This window comes from Crocuta crocuta, unplaced genomic scaffold, assembly GCF_008692635.1.
Source record: "Crocuta crocuta isolate KB4526 unplaced genomic scaffold, BGI_CrCroc_1.0 scaffold102, whole genome shotgun sequence".
Classification (NCBI taxonomy): domain Eukaryota; kingdom Metazoa; phylum Chordata; class Mammalia; order Carnivora; family Hyaenidae; genus Crocuta; species Crocuta crocuta.
In genome coordinates, this window is record NW_027530019.1 from 13,871,168 (window position 1) to 13,883,486 (window position 12,319).

The 12,319-nt window shown below is 42.7% G+C and overlaps 1 long non-coding RNA gene across 13 annotated transcripts in view; it reads left to right on the forward strand.

Annotated features, from left to right (window-relative positions):
* Positions 1 to 12,319, forward strand: part of LOC144231987 (uncharacterized) — an 807,055-nt gene that overhangs the window by 185,006 nt on the left and 609,730 nt on the right. For 10 of the 13 annotated variants that reach the window (XR_013335261.1, XR_013335262.1, XR_013335270.1 and 7 more), the window contains exons 1-2: positions 9,425 to 9,820; positions 11,034 to 11,102. The exons of the other annotated variants lie outside the window; for them this stretch is intronic. This is a non-coding gene — a long non-coding RNA (uncharacterized LOC144231987). Of the gene's footprint in view, positions 1 to 9,424; positions 9,821 to 11,033; positions 11,103 to 12,319 lie in introns of those variants that run through there. 13 annotated transcript variants of the gene reach the window in all.

Consider the following 12,319-nt stretch of genomic DNA (forward strand, 5'->3'; position numbering starts at 1 on the left):
TTTTTTTGTCAACAGCATCTTCACCTCTGGCACATCCTTTATTCTTTCAACAGTAAACTGGAAAAGATTTCATGTGTAGAGCCTTCCAGGGGGATGCATTCTGGCTACTCTCTGATTATGTAGTGAATATCGTGTGTTAGAGCAGAGGTTGGCACGCTTTTCCTATAAAAGACCAGATAGTAAATGTTTTAGACTTGTGGGGGCCATATGGTTTCTGTTGCAACTATTCAACCCTGAATGCATAAGACATTGAACTTTGAAAGAGAATACATATAAACAAATGAGTATAGTTGTGTCCAATACACATTTCCTTCAATAGTCAGAGTGAGTGGGATTTGGTCCATGGACTGTAGATTGCCAACTCTTGTTTTAGAGGATGGGTAACGTTCCATCCATTCATTATTTTATTGATAAATTCAACCAGTGTTTGTTGGTCACTTACTCGTTGCCAGGTACTATGATCAGCTGTATTCTAAACTTTACTTTGTTTTAAGAGAAGAGACTCAGATAAGCATCTTTACCAAGCAAATTAACAATGGCAACACTATCTGAAAGAAATAATTTGCATTAGAAACTGAGCATTAGCCAACACTTAGACTGAAATGAGTTCTTTGGTTCTAAGCATAATTTTATGTATAATCACAATAGGATTAGTCTATATTGAAGGTCTACTTGAATACAGTAAGGCAGGATTAAATACAGTGTGTGTATCTCACGTAACTCAAGGGTATGTGCACCGGTCAAAGACAGTGATAGTTTGGCAATGCTATATAATAATATTTGTAAAAAGTTACAGTGTTCTATTTTAAGTCTGTTCACACAGTAGTATTAAGGATAAAGTGTACTTACCCATAAATATTATGTTTTCAAGGCTTACAATGCAAAGCCAATACACATATTACTAAGTCACAATTTTGAGGGTGTTCCAGGTCCTTGAAGCTGGTATTATCTCAGCCACCGTACCCTCTTACAGGTTAGCATGTTCTCCTGTCAAAGGCACGGTGTGTATGGGAAAACAAAAGAGAGGAACATCAACTTCTGGCACAAAGGGAGAGCATTGCATCACAAGCTTTCCAGAGTAGAAAAGGCAGAACACTTGTCAACCTTTTCCATGAGTCCAGCAAAATTCGATTATCAAAGTTTGACAAAGATAGTATAAGAAAAAACTTTCACAGGCTAACTTCTCTCATGGTCATGGATATAAAAATAATAAATAAAATATTGCAAAATGAATTTAGTGACATACGAAAATGGTTTGATGTCATGACCAACTTGAGTTTATTTTAGGAATGCAAGGTTAGCTTAAGACTTGAAGATTGACATCATTTATCACCTAAGCATTACAAAGGGGAAGAACCATTTGCTTATATAGATGGATACAGAAAATATTTGTTAAAATGAAACCCCCACTCATTGTTAAAATAATAATAAAAAAAGACTCCTAGCATTTAAAAATCTAAGGGGAACATTATTAACTGTAAAGTATTAAAAGATGTTTCACCTGCTATGCAGGATCAAGCAATTACATCAATTATCACCATTTCCATTCAACCTTGTATTAGAAGTCACCAGTGCAGTAAGTCAAGAAAAATCATAAAATTTGGAATATAAATAAATAAACTGGTATTATTTGCATGTATAGAGGATTTAAAGAATCTACAGGTAAACTATTAAAATTAATATAAAAATTCAGTGACTTTAAGAAAGTCACTGAATACAAAGTAAACATACACAAATTAATTGCATTTCTATATGTGTACAAGGAACTAGAATTTAAACTATGAAAAAAACAAAGCATCAACAATATTGAATATACAGGAATGAATGTACAAAAAGAAATGCAAACACTCTAAACCAGAATATTTAAAAACTTAGAGAAATTAAAGAAGACCTAAGTAAATGGGGGAAATCCTTTACGAGTTGACTCAAATCATATATGACTTCCTTGGAGATAAGAGGAAAATGTAGGAGCGTCTGGGTGGCTCAGTCCATTAAGCATCTGACTTCAGCTCAGGTCATGATCTTGTGGTTCGTGGGTTCAAGCCCTGCATAGGGCTTTGGCCTGACAGCTAGCTCAGCCTGGAGCCTGCTTCAGATTCTCTCTCCCTCTCTCTCTGACCCTCCCCTATTCATGCTGTCTCTCTCTCTCTGTCTCTCTCTCGGAAATAAATTTTAAAAACATTTTAAAAAAGAGGAAAATGTAAATGTTTTATTTTTTAAATAGGCAATTTGGGGAAAGATGTTACATGATTTAGCTGTACAATTTGAGTAGCTCCAGTTCTGTGTAAGACTGTAGAACACTACTGTGCTAGGGTCCCCTCCCTAAAAAAGAAAGAAAAAAAGAACATCTCAAGGCAACCTTGCTATTCGTGTATGTGATGACATCCCTCATGACCTTGTAACATAAGACAACGTTAATCAGACTGCATGTTTGTGTGTTACCATATATGGGAGACAGAGAAGTAAAAAAATATATGAAAAACCACGCCACGTGGTGTTCGGGGCTTAGTTCTTTGGGTACCAACCCTACTGAATGATGCCATCTGGAATAAAGGTGCTTCCTGGAAAGAAAAGCCTCGGTGTCAGGACTCGCTGTGTGAGAATCCTGCTACGCTGGGTGTTGGGTACTTGGAATGTAGAGATGAGTAAGATACAATCCATACCCTAGAGAACCTCAAGAAGTGTGTGTGTGTGTGTGTGTGTGCGCGCGCGCGCGCACACACACACAGGGAGCACATCCACTTAACATAGATTCACTATGATCTTACAATGGCATTGGTGAACCAAAACAGAATGTATACAGGGTTATAGAAACATGATGGGCGAATGGTGCATTTTACCACAAGTTGAAGGGTCCAGGAAAAGATATTAAGACAATGACATTTGTCCTGATCTTTCCCAGATGAGCTACAATTTTCCAAGTGGATAGTACATATGCATGTGTGTGTTTGTGCACAGGTTGGGGTTTGACTGGGAGCACAGGGTGTGGGATTCCCAGGCAAAGGGATTTGCGTGAAGAATGGCACAAGAGAGTTCAAGGAATGTATATATGTTACTAAGACATAAGGCTAGGAGTGTTGTAATGGCTTCAGGTGAAGTCAGAAAGGTAGTTTAAGATCTGTTGTGAAAGGCATCTGGCCTTGTTAATCAACTTTTCTATCCATGGGCTACGCTTCAAATTAGATTGTGCCTAAGAATGATTTTCATATGTGTTTAACATGCAGATTCCAAAGCCTTATCTCCAGAAATTCTTATTTGGTGGATATAGAAGCTCAAATTTGACCTCAGTGGCCCTTGAATGTCAGTTTGAATACAACCCTTTCAGGCAAGGCAATTTTCCAAGCAGGTGTTTTTACAAATAACACAGTGCAGGTGTGGAGATTGAGTTCATGCGGGGTCAGGGGGGAGGCAGCAGGGGGACTATGAGACAAAAAAGAAAAAGACACTAAAAAAAAAAAAAAAGAAAAGAAAAGGACACTTATTACACTAGCCCAAGTAAGAGATGACTTTAATCAGTCACTTCTCTTGTAATTCACGTTTTTGTGGGCCTGCTGACTTGCATTACGGTGAACACCCTGAGTGTGAGAAACTAACCCTTTTGGTGTTTTATAGCCCCCAGTGCCCAGCATGGACCCTATCATTCCAAAGCTGGTGTTTTTGAGTATGTGCGGGATATAGCCTCTCCACCTCAGCAAAATGTTAAGGGCATATATATTTTATTTTCTGGCTTCTCCAGTTCCTCCTCATTTCTTTTCCTACCTTGGATTTGGTGACACCACCATCCTGGTGACAGTGACCTTGGGTGTCCCTGACCTTTGCCAGGCTTTGTTGAGTCTGTCCTGGCCTCTTCTGTACTATTGAGTCTCCCCTCTCCCCTCCCCTCCCCTCCCCTCCCCTCTCCTTTCCTCCTCTCCAGAAGCTTTTCTGCAGGTATGCTCCCTGTGTGAAACTGATGAACCGGTGAGTGCTTCCAGGACACCGATCACCGTCCTTTGTGATCCTGAGGATTTTTTTTTTAACTGATGTGAGCCTCAGTTTCTCATCTGTGAACTGTGGACAGTATTGCTAGCTTCAGTTGATGCTGAAGTAACAATGTATTCTAATGAGCCTTCCACTGGGCACCATGTCTAGATGCGCTAATGATGAAATAAGGTGTAAATCTGAAGGCTGAATTTCTGGTGACTGCGTGTTCACTGATGAGCTATCAGCGTATCTAGCTTCATGCCTAGTATATGTGTGTTGAATACAGTGTTGAAGAATTCATGATTAAACGTGTGAATGAATAAATACAGTGCAGGGCAGGTAAGCCTTTGAGCATGTTATGTCCCCCGGGAAACCAGCACAAAGTCTGCCTGGTAGGTAGTGAGTGCCTTCAGCTCAGAGACTCCCAGCGCCCGCCCCCCACCGCCTCCAGCACCCCCATCTCACCCCAACCCCCAGGGAGCTGAAGGAGCCCTGGCTAGCAAGGTAGATCCTGGAAGTCAGAGCACAGAGCATTCATTCCAGACTGCTCCCTAGACATACACACCCTTCTGACTTTTGGAAATGACAACTTCTATTTGAGGCTGAACATTACTTAATTTATGGAGATTTGCTGGGTTGGGTTTCAGATATTTCCTAGGATTCTGGAGTCCAACATTTGTTCTTTGGATTTAAAGATGAAATAATGAAGATATAATCCAGGCAAAGCTCTGCCTCTGGGAGAAGATCTATGCACAGTCTCCCTAAGTAAGTGCTAGAGACCGTATTGGTTGGCGTGCTGATTCTTGGCAAAGCCGGATTGGCCCTCGGGTGTGGATGAGCAGCCAGGAAGACCTGGGGAGGGTCTGGGCAGCCACAGACCCCAGCTTTCACAGGAGGAGCTTGAAACCCCCAGGGACCTCTGCTGTGTGTTCTCTGTGACAAATTCAGGAAAGGGATTAAGTAAGAGTTTCTTCCTCTTCTCCCTGCTCCCCAATTTAGATGTCAGTATGGTAAAACGATCATTTGAAATGAAAACCCCTTAATGAATATTAAACTTTCTCTGTTTTGCCACGGATTATTTTAACATTCCTGGGAGCCTCTGCTCCCCTCCTTATTTTAAGAACTTTCACATTTCAATGTCAAAACAACTCCAAGAAGTAGGAACAGTTTGCCCGTAGATCCTGACTCTGGGAGGCTAACCTGTTTTGCAGTCAGACTCCTGTGGCTGGGGTGTTTAGGGTTAGTTTTAACATGCTGCGTCTTGCATCAGCTTGGGGTTGGTTTTCCATTTCAGAGCACATCTCCAGTTTCATGCAGATTTAAAGTTACCACTCTTTGGTATTAGTTGGTTCTCCACAGAGAGTTATTTGTCCTACCTGTGTTCTTTGTGATCCTGAGGAATTTTTTTGACTGATGTGAGCCTCACTTTCTCATCTGTGAACTGCGGACAGCATTGCTAGCTTCCTGGTGATGTAGCTTTGAGGATTATGTTAAATGAACATATTTCAAGCACTTAGCACAATGTCTGGCACACGTAAGTCATTCAGTAAAATTAGCCTCATAGGGATGCTGAGCTGACTACAATACTAAACAGAAAATCACTGCTCCTTCATCAAGAAAAATATCACGTAAGGCTTTAATGTGTGCTGTCCAAGCCCATGTCACGTTGTATTATACTCAGTTACATAGATGTGTGGCCCTCTCCTCCATTAGACTCTATGCCTGCTGGGCAAGATGGCGTCACTAAGCTCCAAAGGCCGGCATCTATCATGGACCCAACCACGTGTTCACATTTAATAACCATTAGTGGGTTAAAAGCCAAAGTGCAGCAGTCAGAAAGTCCTGGGCTTCAATCCTATTGATTCCTTGGCAAGTTACCCCTCTGAGTGTTGATGCTCTCGTGTGTAAAATGGAGATGATAATACCTCCCTCGCTGAGTCATTCTGAACATTGAGGAGGCAATGGATGGCAATGTTTAGTCAGGCACTTGGCTGTCAGGGTGTGAGCTAAACAGATTATAGTTTATAATGACTAAGGAAGAAGTCGAGAGCATGTCTTTTTTAAATCCCTGTGTGCTTTTCTCTCTGCTGCATAACCCCTTTATTTTCATTGACGTGAGAAACCTGTCAGAGCCTTGCCGTGTGGAAATGAGTCCTTTCTTCCTAGGATGAGAGATGAGAGCCCTGAGGAAAACACTGCATACACAGGACCTTAGGTGTCCTTGGTATCAAGTAGTGAGGTGTCTGCCACCAACCTCCTACTCCGGACCCAGCCATTTTCCAGGCGGCAGTCAACGCGAAAGTGTTAATCTGATAATGCCACCCCACTGCTTTAACTCACGTAGGACATGCCATTGTTCTTGGGATAGATAGAACTCAAGGCCCCACATTGGCCCCTATACACCTTTCTTCTTCCTCTTCATTTACTCCCTTTTCCTCTCTTTCCTCTACCCACATCTGCCTTCTTCCCATTTCCTTGCCACAAGACTTCTGCACATGTTGTCCTGTTCAGAACGTCCTTTTATTCCCTCACTGATGTACTAATTCCTATTTATCCTTCAGATCCTAGCCTAGACCTCACTTCCTCAGAGAGGCCTTCCCTGATTAATCTGAAATGATCAAATTCTACTATTGCATGCTCTCAGTGTATTGAGTACCTATCTTTGTAATGTTATTTACAGTCACAATTTTATACTTGGTCAGTTTTAACCCAAGTAGACTCTTACACTTTTTGTAGGAGTATTTTATTACTGTCTGTCTTAGTCTGTTTGGGCTGCCATAACAATATCACAGACCAGGTTGCTTATAAACAACAAACATTTATTGCTTACAGTTCTAGACTAGAAGTCCAAGATCAGCATGGCAGCCTGGGCAGATTTTAGTGAGGGCCCTCTTCCTAGTCAGACACTTCCTGCTGTGTCCTCACATGGTAGAAGATTCTATAAGGTCACTTTTATAGGAGCACCAATCCCATCAATGAGGGTTCTACTCTCATGACCTGATCATCTTCCAGAGGCCTCGCATACTAATACCAGAAACTTTGGGGGTTAGGACCAGTATATGAATTCAGGGATGATACAAATTCAGATCACAGCACCATCCATCTCCTGCAATGCACTATAGGACACATGAGGTAAAAGGCCTCCTTCTATTTTGCACATTACAATATCAAAGACTCACATTCAGCAGCCTACATTGGCATGGCCCTACCAGTTATTAAACTGGTGGAATAATTCCACACCAGTAGACAAAAAACTGGCCCCTAGAGCCCCTGAATGCCCTCTCACCTTTCCCCAACTCTGCCCAGGCTGCCCTGGCCACTCACCTGAGGCGCCTTGGATGTCCCCATAATCTAGCAACAAATGGAATAATTTAGCAACAACAGTACCCCTCAAAACCCTAGTCCAACACTCTGGCTGGTGCCCTCATCATGGCCTGTCTCACTCATTCCTGACTGCTGTGAATGTCACTCTCTTTTGTTCCCAGTAACCACAGAGCAGTGACATGGTAAGTGCTTGATAAACGTTTATTGAGTGGAGTGTATGATTACTGCAAAGGAGATGCGGATGCGGCAGCAGACTGGGACTCAGCTGGCCCTGTAGGTGTGGCAAGGGCTGTGGCTCTGTTTCCTATTTAAAGGGTCCTGGGAGCTTCTCAGTATTTCTTCTAACTATGCATGCCATCTCTATAATGTCTGGGTTTTGAGGCTTTGGATCCAAACCAGAAAATGCTGCAATTGGAGGGATTGGAGGGGAGAGGGGGATGAGGGGGAAAAAAATAAAGGGGGCCAAGGACAAGTTCAGATTCTACCCTCCTCTGAACCTCTGAATGTTTACTCCATGATGGATGGATGAGTTGACAGGAATCAGGAAAAATGCCTCCTTCAGACAGCAATGCCATAGGCCAACACCCTTATTTCTCTATATAAAATAATTAAATGTTGAGCCAGTTTAACACATTTCTTTGTTTCTTTCTTGGGTCAGGAAACAGGCGAACTCAGAGCCATAGCTACCCAGGGGATATGGAAGAGAGGGCAAAATAAAGTGCACTGTTCAGCCTCTGTTGGAAAAGTATGCTCATTATGAAGGTGAGGATGGAGCGCAGGGAAAGAATTCTGGTTACACCTCAAAGGAATCTCAGTTTCACAATTCCATGGGGGTAAAGCCCCCTTAACTGGCCTGCCATGACAGCTAGGAATCCTACGGCGATAAAGCTTCTGGTAAGGCAAAGGAGTGGCTGCCTTCAACTCTCAAGGCTTTACCTACTGGTGACTTGCATGAGGAGAAGTGGTCAGAAGACACAGGGATATAGAGGAAGCATTTGGAAGTCAAACAACAGCATTCACGAGTAAGCCTCCAGATAAACCTTACTTGGATCTTATTTATCTATTTATTTGTTATTGTAAGTGGGGATAAAATGGTGAACGAATTAAAAATTTTGCTCTCAGGGCCTTTGGTTTAAAAGGGAAGATGATAACGCATAAAGATTATCATATTGAATATGGAAGATTCATGTGCCCAAGGAGTTAAGACACAAGAGACATTATTTTCTATAGGGGCACATGATGGTTCGTGGGGAAGGTACCATTTGGGGTTCAAAGGCTGTGTGGGGTTGGACATGTTATGATGAAGGAGAGACTGTTCTAAGTGTTTAGGGGAGGAGTGACCTGATCAGAGTTGTAACTAGTGCACTGGGTGGGTTCAGGGTGGGAGGGGAGAAAAAGTAGGGCAAGGGGAGATAATTCTACTGGTTGGAGCTGCGGCAAGTGAAGGGCCTAAAAGGTGGTTGTTGGTTGGAGAACTGCTGACTCACAAGCTTTGGAACACAATTGGTCTTGGGAGGCAGCCTGGGAGAAGGAGGCCATGAAAAAAGGGAAGTCAGAAGTCTAGCTAGAAGTCTGGAAGAATGGCGAAGCCATTTTCATAAATATGAGATGCCAAAGAAACAAACAAAACTAGGTGAAGAGGTCCCATTGAGTTTAGTGTAGTTTTTGTTGAACTTAAGTAGCCAACAGGATGGAGGATGAAGACACTTACAGTGGAAGACAAGCTGAGGGTGACGGTCAGGACTGAGCTTCCCATTTGGGGGTGAAGTATATGAAGACGAAAGGAAGCCCCAGGCAATGATAGATCGCCCAAGGATAGACTCAAGAGAGCAGATGGGCCAGGAGCATGTACTAACAGCAATCCCAAGGAAATAGGCATGGGAATCCAAGAATTCTCTGGGCACCTGTGGTCACTGGCTTTCCACATAACCACCAGGTGAGGTGAATTGGGATAAGTAGGTCTAGAAGCTGAGAAGGTTGACTTTTAGAATCTGGGCAGCATCTAGTCCCAGATTGCTGAGGAATTGCCTGGTTTTAGCATGGAAGTTTCTGAGTCTCAGGAAACCTCACCAATCTCAGGCAAATGAGACACTTGATCACTGTCTGTATGTCAGACCTCACTGATTAGAATCCCTGCCATAAATTCTAGCATAAATAACTTTTCTTGCCTTCGTAGCAAAGAACCAAACCTTTCCTGCTGAGGCAAATGTGCATGAGAAAATCAACCTTGCTCACAGGCCACTCAGTAGCCCTGCCGTGTGTCCAAAAGGTGAAGTTTTTTTTGAATGAGGCTGATCCAGTTTGCCCCCTAAGGGCCAATGTTCATACTTGAGATTTATAAAATGGACTCCAGCTTTGGGGGAAAATGGACAAACCATTCATGTTTTGATGTTTGCATCTATGAGCTTGACAGGAATGGAATTTTCACTATTGGATGTTCTTCTTTTGTTGTGCATGTCACCTGCTTGGACTATGGGCCTTGGTAATGGGTGAGTGACAGAAGAGACAGGAGAAGAAGATCAAGAAATACCAGGTTTGATATGTTATTCGAGGCTTCAACTTGAAAGAAAACTTAGTCCAAGCAGATGTGTTTAACAAAGTCCCCCCCGCCACCCCTCCTCACTTCATGGAAATAAGCCATCAACCATCTTTGTTCTTCCAGGCATGGTGGCTCTCTTTAGAAAACTCTTATCAAAATTATCTACCGAAAAAACACTAGGGGCTTTTGATATGTTCAGCTCCGAACTAGGCTATGTGGGAGAGTAAAATAATAATAAATAATAATAATAATAATATAATGATGATGATGATAATGGTGGTGGTATAGATTGCTTATTTTAAGTCATGAGATAGAGGAAAATATACCTGATACAAGTAGAGACCAATGTCAAAGAAAATCTGAAAATTTTCCATCTTGTGAGGCATAAAAAAAATACATGCTCTAGAAAATTCTTAATAAGAAGTATGAGTAGGTGAAGTCCTTGAGGACTCCATGGAAGAGGGGGAGCTTTTGCTAGCCCTGTAGAAAAGAGGATGCTGTGTGAGGCTCATACCTCATTCTCTGGTAGGGCCCACCTGTATTTCTTTGCTTTTGCTTTATCACTAATGACTTTGTTTAAGACATGATAGGCCTGGTGCTAGGAGGGAACAGAAGTTTCAAATTGCTTCTCTTCCCTGCAGTCATTCCCAGGTTTATGACAGTACTCTGGTTTGTTTCTGATTCAATTTCCAAACTTTCAGTCACCCATGTACCATTGGGTAGATATTGGTGTCATTAGTTTTTGTGTTCTATCAAAAATGATGAGAGCTGCCAATGTTTAGTTCTTTTTCCTCTCTCTCATGTTTGCTGAAGCAGAGGAGTTGGGATCATTTTTCTAAGAATCATTTATTTTTCTGCTACAGTACAATGAGATAAGATGGACTTTAGTCTTTATCCTGTCAGTATTTGGTCATTTTCTCAATTTATACCGACGAAAACCATGGGATTCGGTTTGACCCTGTTTGGCTTATGTTTCTGCATAACCTAATGCTTAGGGAATGACCCTGTCAGGCCTTTCCTTAGCTGGGACAACTGGGCTTGAGCCGGATGCCACAGAGCTTGAGTTCAATAGCCTGCAAGGCAAAAGCCAAGAGCTCTAAGTGACTCACTCTGATTTCCTTGTGGGGGCTCAGTTTGCACCACTTTCTTGGTAAAGAAAACCTCTTCAGAACATGTCACAATCACCGTGTCCTTTGGTTTTTTGCAGAAAAGAGGAAATGCAGTTGGACGCGAAGCTTATGGGAAGAAGGCTTAGAAATGGAGGGGCTATGCAGAGGTGAGCGGCAAGAGCCTGTGTGGATGGTGCATGGGGACAGTGACGGGGCTGTGAGGAAAAGTAGGGGAGTAAGACAGTACCCCTCCTCCAAGACAATGGAAAGGGGCAAGCTAAAGGCTGTGAGGCCCCCCACACAGAGTGATGAAACACCATCCACTCTTTATGCGTGTATTTCACTGCACTTGCACGGTTGAGAAAATAGTGTGGTTCCTCCCTAAAGGATGATGTCCCAACTTTGGTTTTGGTTTAGTGTGGCTGACAGGGAGAAATGTCAGAAGCAGAGAACTGTGGTGAGTCTTGATTCAAGGGGCTGCCTGAAAACCACCGTGGCCAATTTCCTCGTTGTTGACATTGCGTATCCTGTCCTGTTCATGCTCAGTGCCTGGCCTGTAACAAATGTTTGTTGATCAAATGAATAAAGGCAGGAGACTCATGAAAGAGCTATTTCTTTCTTTCTTTCTTTTTTTTTAATGTTTATTTGTTCTGAAAGAGTGTGAGTGAGAGCACAATCAAGGGAGGGGCAGAGAGAAGGAGAAAGAGAATCCCAAGCAGGCTCTGTGTTATCAGCATGGAGCCTGACACAGGGCTTGATTCCACAACTGTGAGATCATGACCTGATCCAAAATCAAGAGTTGGATGCTTAGCCAACTGAGCCACTCAGGCGCCCCAAAATAACTACTTTTTGAAGGAAAGGGAATGAGTAACAGGCTCGCCCTTTTCTTGGCAGCCATTACGACGAATGCTCTCAAACCTAAAGGTCAATTAAATCTTTCAGCCATGTCAGCTGTCCATCCCCATCTTCCCCATGACCGCCTCCTCATTACCCAGAGTTAAGCATGGTTAGGTAAGTGAGAATAACTTGCAGTATCTTAAAAATGTGACAGAGTGGGTCTTTGATCTAAATGGTTTTTTTTTAAATGTTTTATTTATTTCTAGGAGAGAGAGACAGCGTGAGCAGGGGAGGGTCAGAGAGAGAGGGAGTGACAGACTCTGAAACAGGCTCCAGGCTCTGAGCTGGCAGTCAGCACAGAGCCCGACGCGGGTCTCGAACCCACGAACCGCGAGATCATGACCTAAGCGAAAGTCGGATGCTTAACCGACTAAGCCACCCAGGCGCCCCTGATCTAAATGTTTTTATTGAGCCAGCTTTTTTAGTGAGTCCACTTAATTTAGCTATGGACACAAAGGATGGATTCAGCCTTTGCCTCGTGCCTCTG